Raw genomic sequence first — 17,396 nt, forward strand, 5'->3', positions numbered from 1 at the left:
AAGACCTGTGGAGTCCTTCCTTCCTTTCTTCTTTCTCATCCCCAACAGTTTAGTTCCCAGTCCTAGAAACAGAGGCATGGAGTTGTGGGGGTCCAGAGTGAGGTGCTGGAGCTTACACAGAATGGGGAAGGCATTACATGTGGGACAGTCACCCTGCACAGTGTTGGAGCTCAAGTGAGAGCATCCCTGAAAGGTGAATGATATAGAATAATGAAGTATCACAGACTGAACAGGGTGGGGAGGCATCTGCACAGGGGAAGAATAGCCCAGCGTGGGTTTTCAGAACCTGCAGGGGGGCAAACCGTCTGCAGAAGAGGTGGCCTGGCACAGAGTGTCTGAGAAAAGAGATATGTACATGTCTCAAAGTACTTCCCCACAAAATACTAAATAATTGGAAAGTGGAAAGTTAACATTCCAGGCGAGAAACCTGGCAGATACTACCTCCGGTGGCCAACATTAACATCACCAGTACTGGGACAAATCAAAACTGTAGGTCACACGATAGGATGCAATGAAAAGAGTAGGTTGTAGTGATACTCTTGCTAAAAATGTATGATCTGAATTTTACCATAAGGAAACCTAAGAAAAACCCACATTGAAAGCATTCCACATTACTGGAATTTACTCGTCAAAAGGTTAAAAGTCATGAAAGTCAAGGAAAGACAAAAGAACTGTTCTAGGGTGAAAAAGACTAAGACACACAACTGAATTCAATACATGGCTCTGGACAGGACCTTCCTTGGTATTACGTATACTACAGATAAGTGAGCAAACTTAAAAAGAATTATGAGGAATAAATGATAGAATTATACTGAACCCTTGAACAAAAGAGTTTTAATGGGTGCACTGACTACACGCAGATTTTTTTTCAGTACTGGAAATGTACTTTATAATTTTCTTCATGGTATTTTTTTTCTGTAGCTTACTCTATTTTAAGAATATGGTACGATACAGATCATATACAAAAGATTATTGGTAGTAGCAGTGGTTAAGTCTTTGGGGCTCAAAAGTTGTTCATGGCTTTTTGACTGTGGGGGGAAAGGGTCAGAGCCCTTAACCCCATTGTTCAAGCGTCGAGTGTATTAATGTTCTGACTGTGAAGGTTGTATGGTAGTTATGTGGAATGTACTGACTTGTAGGATTTAAATGCTACAGGAATCGGGCATCCCATTAGCAATTTACCTGCAAATGGCTCTCGGGCGGGGGGAGTGATTTCTTTTTTTTTCTCTATTTTTTCTTTTCTCTAGCTTTGTTTCCAAAAAGCAAATCAAAAGTAAATAAATAAATAAATGGAAAAGGTGAAAAGCCTTAGGTAAATCTTATTTCTCCATGTGGAAAGAGCTATGAATCAGTTTACAATTAAAATTATAAATAGGTTTTATGGCACTATAAAAAATTGTAATAGGTACAAACATTGGCAATAGCCATAGCAGGAATACATCAAACTAACGTCTAAATCTTTAGGCCCACATATAGTCATAAAAATTGGAAAATACAAAAAAGCCATTCATGAACACTAATGAAGTATTTATGACAACTTCGTTGTTTGGGTGCTGTTCAAACACCAGGGAGTGGAACAGTCTGATGTATGTCAAACACTCTAGTGCTGGTTTCCATGTACAAAATGTGGTTAAAAGTTAATGAGTTGCCAAGAAACATAGTTTAAAATATTATACAGATTTTCATTGCACACATATGACACAAAAACATTTTCCTTTAATCAAGATTTTGCCATATAGTGTGTTCAATTGGGAAGCAATGACAATGTTTTGTAAGCATCCAGCAAATTTTTTCTATTTATTTTTCAAATCATATAATTTTTGTTCAAAATCTGTACATATTCTCGTGACGCTTTCCATACTGGATCTTGATTTAGAATTGAATCATCAGTAGATACTAAAGGAGTTCTACAGGATCCTCGTTCAAACTCGGTAGCAGCTGAAAAGGAAAAGAAAGAATTATCTTCTTTCTCCAAAATACTTTTCACTACAGGTCCTTAAAGAAGAAAAGAAAAGAAAAGAAAGGAAAGGAAAGGAAAGGAAAGGAAAAGGAAAAGGAAAAGGAAAAGGAAAAGGAAAAGGAAAAGGAAAAGGAAAAGAAAAAGAGAAAGTTGGGGCCTTTATGAAAAGGTGTTAAGAAAAATGAAAAATAACTACGTACAACTGCAATATGAAACCCAAGATTAGTATTAAATATATTTTGCTCAGGGTTGCACACTGAATTAATTGCTATTGTGGATAAATATCAGAGTTTCTGGTTTTTTCATTACAAGGTGAAATTACTAGATGGGGACACAGTCCACCCTGACCAGTCATAAACTATAAACTGAAAAATCAAACAGGCATTTCCAAACATTTCTGAACAGGACCTTCCTTGATATACAGATGTAAGTGACATGTATAAAGCACAGCACTACTGGAACATACAGAAGGGACATCCCAATTTTCCGTCAATATTATCTGCTTTTTGGAGAAGGTGATATGTAAGCTGACACCTGAAGGACAAGGAAATAGTATGCTAGGTAGAGGGAAGAAGCACATACAAAGAGCTAGATGTGAGGAAGAACACTTGTGCAATTATGAGTAGTTTAGTTTGAGAAGGTGCTAGAGCAAAGCAGCAGAGTAGGGGAAATAGTGAGACAAGGCTGAATAATCTGGCAAGAAGCAAACTGATTTGGGTATTTTCATTCCATGCTAAGGAATTTGAAGTTTTACCCAAGGGCAAAAGCAATGACAAAGTCAATGAGTGAAGATTGAAACCCGTTACCTGTCAAGTGACTGCTATATGACTTCTAATTACTTAACCAAGCATTAGTAAGAAGACTTTGGCTTTTTGGGTCTTCTATCACTAGCGGAAACAACAATTTGATAAAGCACACCTTTTCTGAGAGTTGTGCAGGTTGACAGTTCCATAGGGATGGCACCAGTGAAGGAAGATTGTCGTCAGAAATAATAACAGATATATAGACTTAGGGAGATTGAAAAAACTTCTTTAACGTTTATTTTTGAGAGAGAGACAAACCACAAGCGGGCAAGGGCACAGAGAGAGGGAGACACAGAATCTGAAGCAGGCTCCAGGCTCCAAGCTTTCAGCACAGAGCCCTCTGTAGGGTCTGAACCCCCCTGAGCTGAAATCAGTCGCCCAACCGACTGAGCCACCTGGGTGCCCCTAGACTTTTGGGAGATTTTAAAAGAGCAAGAAACATGACGACTAAATGAGGAAGAAGTGTGTTCTTCATTATGCTCATGCTTTTACATTTTTTATTAGATATGTACAAAAAAATGTGAATGCAGTATCCATTATCCAAACAATGGAAAAGGATGCCAGTTACTATTTATAGTTTATTTCAGAAATCAATGATATCTAACTTCATACATTTTTGGCAACATACCTTCTTCTAGTGCTCTGGTTACTCCTTTCTCCAACTCCCGCTGCATCTGAAATAAGTCAAATATTATTTAGAATGCGTAAGGTAAACAAAAGACATTGTAGGAATTATATATAGCTTACGACATGTGGGCTTGAAACAATACTTGTAGAGATTAAACCAAAGTTAGGGATTGCTTACATAGAAAGACAATCACATGAATAAAATAAATACCTACCTATTTTATGTTAGTTTTAGGTAATTGAGAACAGATACATACATACATACATACACACACATGTATATATGTGTATATATATATATGTGTGTGTGTGTATGTATATATACGTGTATATAATATGTGTATATTATATATATATAATGCTATTTAAGTGAATCTGATAAAAAGCACAATTAATATTGACCTATTGAATGTGTATACTCTGAAATGTGATGTTTAATCTTACTGGTACAAAAAAGTTTAAACAAGAATCATATTGTATACTGAATTATTACTTGGAAATGATTAGAAAACCTGCCATTTATGAAAGTTTAATCAGTTTTTTACCTGAATGAATTGTTCCTTAAAATGGGCTTTCCATTCTTTCACTTTTAGAAAAACAAAATTTGAAGGAATGCTTTTGCTATTAATTTTTCAGGACTGACTCTTAAATACCTATAAAATGAAGAAAGTGGGACTGTCATACTGTTATGTGGAAATTCTACTGGCAAAAAATTGAGTAATAACATTTTGCTATCTGTATTATGACTAAAACATTTATTTCTTTTCATATGCACACAAAGATTTCAGAAAATCTCTTTGAAGAAAGGAAAAATAGAGGGTTACAACAGTTTTCAAACTTAGCTTCTGATTTATAACTTTCTCAATTAGAGTTAAGGAAAACAATATACAATTTTCAATTGTAACTTTGTTTCCTTTGTCCAAATTAGGACCAAGTTTGGAAACACTTGACTTATTAACGTTATGGTTATCTACTTACTTATGAAATGTGTACGAATATTTCCAACTAGAGGTGACCCTTGAATAACACAGGGGTTGGGGTGCAGTCAAAAACCTGCATATGAGTTTTCATCCCCCAAAACTTAATTACTAATAGCCTACTGTTGACCGGAAGCCTTACCGGTAACATAAACAGTCGATTCGTACATATTTTGTACAGTAGAATAAGCCAGGGCAAAAAAAATGACATTGAGAAAAACAGAAGGAATAGGAAATACACTTACAGTACTATACAGTATCCAAAAATAATCCATGTGTAAGTAAAGTAGACCCGCACAGTTCGAAACCATGTTGGTCAAGGGTCAACTGTATATTACAACTGTTCCTGTCTAGAATGTTCTTATTTAGATCTTTCTTATACAAGGTAGCCTCTCCCTGAATGCCCCAAACGGGCTCCGAAATAGTGTACTGAACATAATCAACACTGGTGATAAGGATTCCAATGTCTTTACAAATGTAGGTGTGAGGACAAATGTTTTGGCTGACATGTTTCCCAATATTTTCAGAAACTGTTTTCCCTAATACCTTTTTTTAATTGAAGTATAGTTGACAGACAATGTTACACTCATTTCAGTATACAAATTCAGATTGGACAATTGTAGACACTATGCTCTGCTCACTACCGTACGTGTAGTTACCCTCTGTCACCATACAACATTAATACAATATTACTGATGATATTTCATATGCTGTATTCTTCATTCCTGTGACTTATCTATTTTATAACTGGAATTTGTACCTCTTCCTCCTCTTCACCTATTTTGTCCTTACTCTCTACCCACCTCCCCTCTACCAACCACCAATGTGTCCTCTGTAGTTATGATTCTGTTTCTTGACTTGTTTGGTTTTTTTATATTCCACATGTAAGTGAAATCAGATGGTATTTATTTGTCTTTCTCTGATTTATTTCACCTAGCATAATACCCTCTAGGTCTATCAATGTTGTCACAAATGGCAAGATCTCATTCTTTTTGATAGCTGAGGTATATTTCATTGTATACATATTACACATCTTCTTTATCCATTTATCTATCGATGGACACTTAGGTTGCTTCCATATTTTGGTTATTGCAAACAATGTTTCAATAAACATAGGGATGCACACAACTTTTCAAATTAGTGTTTTCATTTTCTTTGGGTAAATACGCAGTAGTGGAATTAACGAATATCTATTTTTAAGTTTTTGAGGAACCATAACACTTTTTTGATTAGCATTATATTCAGGCCTTATAAAATGAATGGGACAACATTACTATACCAGACTTATAAAATTAATAACCCAATACCAGATGATGGGGGAAGGCTTTATTCAAACAATTTTATATTACCATTAATAAATACGATATAAAATATAAACCACGTTTTTTACATGACATGATTTAAGGAACTACCAAGGTAATGTTGCATCTTTTCCCCAAAAGCTGTTTTCCTAAATATTTACCTCTGCGACCTTCATGTTTATTTCTAGGTAAAAACTGTGTTTCGATGGTGAAAATAGCTTTCAAGTCCATGAATAAGAACACATGTGTACTTTTATGTATACCTTTCCATTTATCAGAAATATAAGAGGGTGAGAAAATTATACACAGAAAAACTATATATCAGCAAATTTTAATTCAAAGAACATTTTTAAAGAATTTTTAATTAGAAGGATTTTCTCATTAACTGTTAGCATTCAAATATGGCCCATAGAAATCTAAGGTTCGGTTGGGGACACCGCAGGATTGAGGGACAAGGAAGTCACAGCCATAGTCTCCATCTCTCCTTTAGTTAGACAGCTCTACTTCTCTCTGTTTTACACAATAGAGTTTAATGCAAAAAAAAATTACGTTCTATTCTTTGAAAAAAAATTATTTTGAAGGTATAAAAGTCACTAATTTAGTCAAAATCCCGAATTTTGCATAATAGACAAAAAGGGCTCAGAGAGAGTGTTCTTTGCCTGAGGTCATGAAACCAACTACATGCAGACCAGGAATACACTTCTGGTCTTACCAAGCCTAGAGTTCTATGCCAGTTACTTCCTCATAGTCAGGAAAAAGATGTATATTTTAAGTATAACTCAGAGAAAATGAATACATAAAACTTTGTCATGTGGCTCAATAATGTTTAGGTATGAGGCACACAATAGTTGCTGTCTAACTAAATTACAAATTTTAAAGTCATGAATAAAAATAAAGGAACAGAAATTATGTTAACTCCTTTTAGTAGCAGTCAATTTTTAAGCACAACTGTTTTAAACCACAGGACAGAGAACTTGAGAGAGAAAATCTTCAGGTGAAGCAAGCAAGCTGAAACTGAGGAAATTCTTCCTGAAAGAATGATTTATTTCTCCCAAAGAAATTTGGTTTATCAAAATCAATCAACAAATGAGTGAACCCATGGTGTGGTTATTTATAGCAAAATTTAAAACCCAACAGATTTCTCTTTCCCATCTAGCATGCTTCTGTCTAACCTCTCATCAGTTGGTATGTACAAAAGACACAATTCACTTTCTTTATAATTGAAATCCAGTCAGAAATAATAGGTGAACCTTCACTTCTCACATTTGGACTTCTCTCTCTCTCCCTCCCGACAGGAAGGGAGACTTACCTAACGGGTGAATTTGGGAGAAGGAGCTAAGCAGTGCTTATGTGTTTCTGAGTCTCCTCTTTGAAAAGATGTGCCTGCCCACAGTAACATGAATTTGGGCCTGCTCTCAGCTCTGTAGTGAGCACCCTGCCCCCAGGGTGGGTGTCAAGCATTTGTTTCCTCAATTTACAACTGTGTGGGGAAGTGCCCAATTTGGGAGGAAGCCCAGTGTGGCTAACATAACCTAAATCATATCCTCCAATTTGTTAGTGTGTATTAGTAATAAAGCTACTAAGTTTCTCTCCATCTCCCTGTCTCCTGTGTTCTGAATTTAGAAAGAGAAGAGCAGTGTTACTTGTCGCCTACCCAGTGTCACCTGTCACAGCTCCAAGAAAAATGACTAGACAACACTTACAGAAACATTCTCTTCTTCCTTGACTTCATAACTAATGTACATTGTTCAAAAGCAACGCCCACTCAAAAGAGAGAAAAAGTTGAAAGAAACCATTTTAGAAACAAACGTAGAAAGTCAGACAAACTGAGGACACAGAGGAATACCTTCCAAATGAAAGAACATGACAAAACCTAAGAAAAAAAAACTAACAAAACTAAGAAAAAAATCTAAGAAAAAAAAACAGAGATAAGTGATGTACCTCATAAAGAGTTCAAAGTAAAGGTCATAAAGATGCTCAGTGAACTTGGGAGGAGAATGAATGGATCCAGTGATAACATCAACAAAGAGATAGAAAATATAAAAAAGAACCAATCAGAGCTGAAGGATACAATAACAAAAATGACAAATACACTAGAGGGAATCAACAGCAGATAAGAAGATGCAGAAGAACAGATCAACAATTTTCAAGACAGGGTAGTAGAAATCATCCAAGCTGAAAAACAAAAAGAAAAAAGAACTTTAAAAATGAGACTATGTTAAGGGACCTGTGGGACAACATCCAGTGTAATAATACTTGCATTCAAGGGGTTCCAGAAAAAGAAAAGAGAAACGGGCAAAGAACTCATTTGAAGAAATAAAAGCTTCATTTTAAAAATTCAAATATTTGCTAGATTGAGCTGTTTATAAAATGCTCTACCATCGCTCAGCAAGATATTTTATAAAAATTGAAACAGAGGTGCTATGAGTCAAAAAAAAAAAAGGAAAAAAAAAAGAGTGCCATAAGTAAGAGAGCAATTAAAGATGTATTCTCATGTAAGAAAATAGCAAAAATTTAACTTAAAAGAGAAATTAACCTTTTTAGTGTTACAAGTTGATTTAATTCATAAAAAAGGACTTACCATGGGTTCTTTTTTTTGTTTAAAGTAGCCTCCATGCTTAGTGTAGAGCCCAATGCAGGACTTGAACTCATGACCCTGAGATCAAAACCTGAGCTGAGATGAAGAGTTCGACGCTGAAATGACTGAGCCACCCAGGCACCCCCCTTGGATTCTTTTATTTTATTTTTTTTTTCAACGTTTTTTATTTATTTTTGGGACAGAGAGAGACAGAGCATGAACGGGGGAGGGGCAGAGAGAGAGGGAGACACAGAATCGGAAACAGGCTCCAGGCTCCAAGCCATCAGCCCAGAGCCTGACGCGGGGCTCGAACTCACAGACCGCGAGATGGTGACCTGGCTGAAGTCGGACGCTTAACCGACTGCGCCACCCAGGCGCCCCGGATTCTTTTAAATAGTAAACATTCATATGTCGTTAAGTGTTTGGAGGACGATCATTCACTGACATACAGTGGTGCAAAAACTGGATGATAGCAAAACCTTCAAATGTTTATGAACCACTCCCAACGGAAAATAAGTCCAAGCATCTAAGTGTACCTGTGGTCAGCAGGCAATAACATTTACTTTCTAAAATCAAATTTAAATGAAAGCTTTTCAAGAAATTTAACATGGGTCAGTTTAGTTATATTTATTGAATGCAGTTAATACTAGGTGTCTCTTGTGGCGCACCTGGGTGGCTCAGTTGTTTTCAGTGTCCAAATCTTGTTTTTGATTCAGGTCATGATCTCATGGTTTTGAGACTGAGCCCCACATTCGGCTCAGTGCTGAGCATGAAACCTGCTTGGGATTCTCTTTCTCCCTCTCCTTTTGCCCCTCCCCTGCATGCACTCACTCATTCTCTCGCTAAAATAAAATAAAAATAAGTATCTCTTGGAAATGAGAGATCAAGGGACTAAAAAAAAAAATATATATATATATATACACACACATATATATACACATACATATATATACACATACACATATATACACACACACATATACATATATATATATATATATATATATATATATATATATAATTTACCTCAGTTCTTTCTTAGCACATATAATTATGACTTTTACTTCGTATGTATTAGTTACTTAAACAACTCAGAATTTCACCAAGTTAAAAGCAACAATTATATCAGATATCTGAAACCCAAAGTAAAACAGATAATATAACTAACTTTCCACAAGGAAGTCTCCCAGTAGGCATATGACGGCCGTGGGTTTAAGGTAGGAATCACTAAGTTTCCTCTTGGAGTAAGGTTTCCATTGAGCACTGAATTATTTTCAAAATGTCCACAATAAGTTGTTTCCAGGCCTGGGCTCATAGTAAGAGTCCTGAGTAAAGTTTGATGCTGCTGTCTCTCCACAAGAAGTTTTGTATTGCTCTCTGACAGTCTCTCATTAGTCCTGTGAAGATTAAAAAACACAAATACATTTTCTTTTTCCCTAAATCATTCCTAAATGACTTACATCTTTTTAAGTTTCCATAATAGTAAATAGCATTTGCCATTGAACAGTGTTTTAACACTGAACATGTGACAGAGCACACCTACTATCTAAAATTATACTTTTAAAATTGTTCTAAAGAAATACTTATGTTTCCAGGGAGATCCCTAACTAACAATTCAAATTAGGGAAGTGGCTATCAGTGATGTACATGGCTTAACGAATAATACTTGCTGTCTTCTGGAATGGCTGTACTGACAGGATCCTTCAGGATGCCAGTATATATACATACTTATATTTAGTAAACCTGTTTACAGATATAAAAATAAACCATCCCTTGGGGCGCCTGGGTGGCGCAGTCGGTTAAGCGTCCGACTTCAGCCAGGTCACGATCTCGCGGTCCGTGAGTTCGAGCCCCGCGTCGGGCTCTGGGCTGATGGCTCAGAGCCTGGAGCCTGTTTCCGATTCTGTGTCTCCCTCTCTCTCTGCCCCTCCCCCGTTCATGCTCTGTCTCTGTCTGTCCCAAAAACAAATAAACGTTGAAAAAAAAATTAAAAAAAAAAAAAATAAACCATCCCTCAAAGACATTTTCAAGCATTTGCTTTCACCACTCTTGTACATTTCACTTACTATCTCAAAGAAACTGAGCATTTGACACCGAGGAATCACTGAGACCAACAATCTCTAGGGGAGATAGTGGATGGCAGACGTGTGATCAGAAAGAATTAAAACAGCTACAGAGGCAAGTAGCTTATAACAGTTACCAAGGCATTGGAGACAGAATCTGCCCTTTCTGTCTTCAGTCTTCCACATACCTCCCTCCCACCATGGTGCTCTTTTTAGCCACTTTGGGAACTATACTCCCCTTCAGCCCTGTGTGAGTCTTTCTGTATTTCACATGTATGCCATTATGTAAAGTAGAAAAACCATAAAGGATAGTTTGTCTCAAGGCCCACTCAAGTAATAATACCAAAGTTCACAATCAAGAGAATAAATGTACCAAGCTGCCAGGATGAGTAGTAGTAGGACTTGACCTTTTAGGTTAAAGATGTCATCTTCCAAAAACAAACTCATTGACATTTCTATTTAGGGTACTTCTGACAAGCAATTTTATAATAATATGCTTCTAAATGAGAAAGCTTCAAACAATGCACTTAAAGACTAGCAGATCCGATCAATGGAAAATATACAGGGCAGGGGGTGCGGGGGGGGGGTGGTGGGGTGGGAGAAGAGGTCCTGTAAAACCAAAGAGAAGAGGAGGGATGCAAACTGTCCTGGACTAACATTTCAAAGGTAAGTTCACTTAGAAACATCATTTTCCAAAATTACACGATCTAGTTGGCTTTCACTTCCTACTCATCTCATGAACTTGGCTCCACAGAAATTATGCTTTAGAGGCAAATTAATAAGCTAAATTTCTTGTCTATGATTCTGTTTTGACTTACATGTTCAGCTTATTTCTCAAGGACTTTCTAACTTTTAATTCTTCTAGGTAGAGTTGCCTGTAGGTTTCCAACTCTGTTTTAGTAGAATCTTCTTGAGACGTCTTCATTATAGAGACCTGAGATTCCTGATCTTTAATTCTAAGTTCCATTTGACTTCTTGTTGAAGCATGAGCATTTTCTCTTAACTGGTCCAAGTTTTCTTGAGCTGCTGCTTGTGCCTAAAGCAAATTAACAGGATAGTTTTAAAATAGCTATAATCTGAATAATTAATTATACCTGTTTCCTTTAGTTCTGAGTCAATGATTCAGAGCAATTTTAAATGAAAAAAAAGCTCAAGTGTAAAATATTTATCATCAATGTCAACTGAATTAAATATGATTTATAAAATTAAAGTTCAATCATTCTTGTATTAATATTCATGCAATCTGATAATTCAAATAATAGAATCAATGACAAAAATTTAAAAGTCAACAATAAACTTAAGAATAATCCAAGTACAGTGCAATTTTTAAATGATAATTTTTCTTTTCCTCTTAATAGTGAGACTAGGTGTTTAAATCATCATTTTTTCTTATCCTCTTGATTTAGTGATAATAATGATGAAAACTGAAATCTTTAAGGGGAGGAACAAATGCCTCCAGAAATCTACAAATTACCATAAAGCAAATAGAGGAAACCCGTACAATACATCTATCCAAAATGTAATTTGCAGTGAAATGAATGAAAGCACATTACAGATCAATCAATTAACCTGTAAAAACAGGTTGACTTCGTGTAATTTTTGTACTATGTCCAGTCGTGCTCTTTCTTCAATCTCCCGTTTATACTGTTCCACTTGACTGTGTTCTACCATATTCATTTCCATAAATTGTTTCAATTTTACTACTTCTCATTGTAACTTCTTGTTATTGCTCTCTAGTTTTTCACGTTCTTCTTCGAAAGCTTTCATTGATAATAACTCTTGTTGAAGAACTTGATTTTTTGCATCCAGGTGTAGACATTTTGAAGATGTAGTTTCCAGTTCTGTTGTAAGGACATCAGCCTGCATGAATAAAACACTATAGTTTGGAAGTGGAGTGAAAAGAGTCTAACTCAAAACTATGATCAAATTTTTTTTTCAGATTTTAAGTAATCTCTAAGCCCAGTGTGAGGCTTGAACTCACAATCTCAGGATCAAGAGTAACTGAGCCAGCCAGGCACTGAAATTTTTAAATAAACTCATTTGCAATAAAATGTTACCTGTCTTAGAATGTAGAAACTTAAACAACTCAGAAAATCAAGAGCAAACTTATCAGGTGTTACTGAAATAGATCTTTGCTATCATTGTCTTTACTACACAACATTTGCACTTGATTCTATGCCTTTATTTTTCTATGATTTTTTCATATCTTTCTTTCATAAAATAAGTCCCCCCTTAGGAGAAAGTCTCTTAGCCATTCCCCCATCTTAACACTCCATAGTTTTTAAAGAAGATTTAGCAAAATCATATTGACTTATGTATGCCCGAGTCCAAAAATACGTCCCAAGACAAGACTCTGAAAGTAAGACTCTAATTCATGAATCTATAAGTAATGATTCTAATGCCACGGCCTTTTTCTGAGCTGCAAATGTTTTATGCTAATTTGAACTGCATTCCCAGGAGAAATGATTCTTCGGGATATGTTAAGAAATCACATCTCCCAGTATAAAACTTTAATTGGATGATCCACATATTTTTTTGAGGCAAAACAAAATTTTAATTCAATACTGTTATCTTGTAATCCTTTGTTACTTTCTAGAAAATAAGAGATCATACTAAACAACAACAACAACAACAACAAAACTGGCTGGAGTTTCAGTGATGCTGAATTGGTAAGGACTTCGATCCATTATATATGATTGGTAAGACAAGGTGAGTGGATGTGGTGGTTTTATAAATTCATTGATACTTCTGTGAAAATCCCTCCCCTTAAATACATGCTGGCTTCAGTAACTGGTTTCTAGTGAACAGAATATGCAGTACTGCTGTGATTTTTATGGCCAGGTTAGAAAATGTGATACAGCTTCCATCTGACTTTCTTTCTCTAGGGAAGCTCACCCTTAGAACTCAGTCACCACGTTGTGAGGAATCCCAGGCTACCTAGTGAGTCTTCATGTAGATAATGCAGCTGAGACTAGCCAACATCCTAGACAAAGGCCACCCTCAACAGCCAAACACGTGCATGAACAAGCCTTTAGATGATTCTAGTCTCCAGCTTCCAGTTATGCCAGCTGATGCCAAATGAAGAAGAAATGAGTTGCCCTACTCTGCTTTGCCTAAACTAAAGATTGGTGAACAAGGTAAATGTTGTTTTGAACTACTAGGTTTTGAGGTGGCTTATTATGCAGCAGTAAATTACTACCACAGATACTGATACTAAAAATGGTGTGCTGCTATTCAAAAAAACCTAAAACTAAACTTCCTTTGAAACAGGAGGTAGGTGGAACCTGGAAAGATGTAGAAAAGCGTAAGAATGAGACCCAAAAAGGGCCTCCACGAGACTCTTAGTGGAAACCTGATGGCCTGTGAAGAGGCTGACAGCAAGGGTTTCTAAGCAAGTGAAGAAAATGACACTGGAGGAAAGGGAAGTCATGCTACAAAATACCTGAAAGTAAAAACGGATAGGAAAGAGAAACTAAAGAAAGACTATGCAACTGAAAGGAACCAGGACTTACTGGGTTCAAGTATCTGTTTCTCATTTACAGCCTCTCTACATGTGGAACTGGCAAATAATGCCAACATGAAGAAATGGCTTTTGGGTTATGAGAAAATCCAGGTGCTACCAGGAAAACAGAAAGATTTAAGGTATGCCTCCAATTTCTTTAGGGATCTTAAGACTATAAGATTTTTTTTAAAGTAGGTTCCACACCCAACATGGGGCTTAAACTCAGCACCCAGAGATCAAGTGTCACATGCTCTCCCAACTGAGCCAGCCAGGAGCCCCAAGAGTAGACGAATTTTAAAGGCATTGTCATATAAGAGCTTCACAGGAAACCTGAAGTGAAAAGCTGATCTCAAAAGGACTTGGGAGGGTCGCTTTGCTACAACACGGCATGAAATCCAGTACTATTTATAGAAAACTAAAAAAGGTAAGAGATTTATAGTAGCAAACATACTATTTGCTACCTTGGACTACAAGAGACCAAATCGTGCAAAAGGAAAAGAGGCCTTTGGGTCTTAGAAGTCCCACAGGGAGGAAGCAGGATGAAAAAACAGCTGCAAATACAGGTCATTCCTTATGAAAAGGAAGGAACCAAGAGCTCAAAGAGTAAAGAAAGGGAAGAGACATGGAGAAAGTATTCCCGTGGTTAGGACTAAGTACTAACTTAAGAACTGACAGCATGCATCAGGCTATATTTCAAAACTCTTACAGACTATGGTGCTTCCCATCTTCTTTTTCTGAATGGGAGAGTCTTCAGCAGTTGACTACAATGTTGCATTTGTGAGTGATAAATAACTGTCTCTTTCGTTCTCAAGTCCTCCTATTGAGAACACTTGCACTCAAGGGGCTATACTTTAGATACCATAGCCCAGGCAGCTTATCCCCACTGCACCTGATTAATATGGTAAGATCTTGGACTCAAGCCCTGAACCTGGTGCCATGATAACTGAGACTTGCAGGAGGTATTGAAGGGGGAGGGGAGTGAATGTATTTTTCAGGTGGGAGGAATACAAACATTTGTGGACAGTGGGTAAATTATACTCCTTTTTAAAGGTGTCCATGGGTTTCAAATATTAATTCCATAAAAAAAAAAGACCATGGAACAACCTTAGTGGCTTGCTCCTAATGAACAGAATATGTGAATATGATGCTGTGTGTATTCCAAGCCTAGGTGACAAAAGGCGATACAGATTCTGCCTTGCTCTGTATCTCAGGCTGCTTACTTGGAATCTAGCTCCCCATCTAGTGAGGAAGTCTAGGCCACAAAGAGGGTCTAGGTGTGTCAGTTTAAGTGTTTCTGCTGCCTCCTGAACTGAAGTCCCAGGCAACAGCCAGCATCAACAACCAGACGTTAGGGAACAAGTCTTCAAGTGGATCCAGCCCCAAACCTTTCAGTTGCCCCATCTGAAGCCTAGAAGAGCAGACACTAGCTGTCCTGGCCAAACTTTTCCTAACAGATTTGTGAACAAAAGAAATCTAACCTTTGGGGAGTTTGTTAATAAAGAAACAAAAATGATAAATGGAACAGTGGATGAAAAAAAAGAGATAAGACACATAAACTTGTATAGGAGAAGTTGGTCTCCATTAAAGTAGGATGTATAAATGTTAAGATTAATTTATTAACAACCAACAGTGCTAATGAGAAGAAGCAGATAACTAGAAGCAAGATCTAAGAAGTTTTTCTCTCAGTTTTTCCCCAGTTAGTATCATATTAGCTGTTCATTTTCCATATATGGCCTTTATTATGTCGAGGTATGGTTCCTCAAAGCCTACTTTGTTGAGGTGTGCTGCTCTTCAAAACATCCATCATGACCATATGATCTTGTCAATCGATGCAGAAAAGGCCTTTGACAAAATTCAGCACCCTTTCTTAATAAAAACCCTTGAGAAAGTCGGGATAGAAGGAACATACTTAAAGATCATAAAAGCCATTTATGAAAAGCCCACAGCTAACATCATCCTCAATGGGGAAAAACTGAGAGCTTTTTCCCTGAGATCAGGAACACGACAGGGATGCCCACTCTCACCGCTGTTGTTTAACATAGTGCTGGAAGTTCTAGCATCAGCAATCAGGCAACAAAAGGAAATCAAAGGTATCAAAATTGGCAAAGATGAAGTCAAGCTTTCACTTTTTGCAGATGACATGATACTATACATGGAAAATCCGATAGACTCCACCAAAAGTCTGCTAGAACTGATACATGAATTCAGCAAAGTTGCAGGATACAAAATCAATGTACAGAAATCAGTTGCATTCTTATACACCAACAATGAAGCAACAGAAAGACAAATAAAGAAACTGATCCCATTCACAATTGCACCAAGAGGCATAAAATACCTAGGAATAAATCTAACCGAAGATGTAAAAGATCTGTATGCTGAAAACTATAGAAAGCTTATGAAGGTAATTGAAGAAGATATAAAGAAATGGAAAGACATTCCTGCTCATGGATTGGAAGAATAAATATTGACAAAATGTCAATACTACCCAAAGCTATCTACACATTCAATGCAATCCCAATCAAAATTGCACCAGCATTCTTCTCGAAACTAGAACAAGCAATCCTAAAATTCATATGGAACCACAAAAGGCCCCGAATAGCCAAAGTCATTTTGAAGAAGAAGACCAAAGCAGGAGGCATCCCAATCCCAGACTTTAGCCTCTACTACAAAGCTGTCATCATCAAGACAGCATGGTATTGGCACAAAAACAGACACACAGACCAATGGAGTAGAATAGAAGCCCCAGAACTAGACCCACAAACGTATGGCCAACTCGTCTTTGACAAAGCAGGAAAGAACATCCAATGCAAAAAAGACAGTCTCTTTAATAAATGGTGCTAGGAGAACTGGACAGCAACATGCAGAAGGTTGAAACTAGACCACTTTCTCACACCATTCACAAAAATGAACTCAAAATGGATAAAGGACCTGAATGTGAGACAGGAAACCATCCAAACCCTAGAGGAGAAAGCAGGAAAAGACCTCTCTGACCTCAGCCGTAGCAATCTCTTACTCGACACATCCCCAAAGGCAAGGGAATTAAAAGCAAAAGTGAATTCCTGGGACCTTATGAAGATAAAAAGCTTCTGCACAGCAAAGGAAACAACCAACAAAACTAAAAGGCAACCAACGGAATGGGAAAAGATATTTGCAAATGACATATCGGACAAAGGGCTAGTATGCAAAATCTATAAAGAGTTCACCAAACTCCACACCCGAAAATCAAATAACCCAGTGAAGAAATGGGCAGAAAACACGAAAAGACACTTCTCTCAAGAAGACATCCGGATGGCCAACAGGCACATGAAAAGATGTTCAGCGTCGCTCCTTATCAGGAGCGATACAAATCAAAACCACACTCAGATATCACCTCACGCCAGTCAGAGTGGCCAAAATGAACAAATCAGGAGACTATAGATGCTGGAGAGGATGTGGAGAAATGGGAACCCTCTTGCACTGTTGGTGGGAATACAAATTCGTGCAGCCACTTTGTAAAACAGTGTGGAGGTTCCTCAGAAAATTAAAAATAGACCTACCCAATGACCCAGCAATAGCACTGCTAGGAATTTATACAAGGGATACAGG

General features: G+C 37.0%; 2 long non-coding RNA genes across 3 annotated transcripts; one reads left to right on the forward strand and one right to left on the reverse strand.

Moving 5' to 3' along the window:
• Positions 1 to 1,696: 1,696 nt before the first annotated feature.
• Positions 1,697 to 12,202, reverse strand: LOC147575475 (uncharacterized). The gene is made up of 5 exons (XR_015242415.1): positions 11,879 to 12,202; positions 11,128 to 11,345; positions 9,415 to 9,643; positions 3,392 to 3,437; positions 1,697 to 1,938 (listed from the first exon to the last, which is right to left on the reverse strand). It is a non-coding gene; the product is annotated as an uncharacterized LOC147575475 (long non-coding RNA).
• Positions 4,468 to 7,600, forward strand: LOC147575476 (uncharacterized). 2 transcript variants are annotated; one of them, XR_015242417.1, is made up of 3 exons: positions 4,468 to 5,958; positions 6,633 to 7,094; positions 7,292 to 7,600. It is a non-coding gene; the product is annotated as an uncharacterized LOC147575476 (long non-coding RNA). The 2 variants fall into 2 exon arrangements; XR_015242416.1 differs by having other exon boundaries at positions 4,468 to 7,094.
• Positions 12,203 to 17,396: the final 5,194 nt, after the last annotated feature.

The sequence above is a fragment of the Puma concolor genome, chromosome D3 (genome assembly GCF_028749965.1).
Source record: "Puma concolor isolate L17-30 chromosome D3, mPumCon1.1.hap2, whole genome shotgun sequence".
Lineage (NCBI taxonomy): Eukaryota > Metazoa > Chordata > Mammalia > Carnivora > Felidae > Puma > Puma concolor.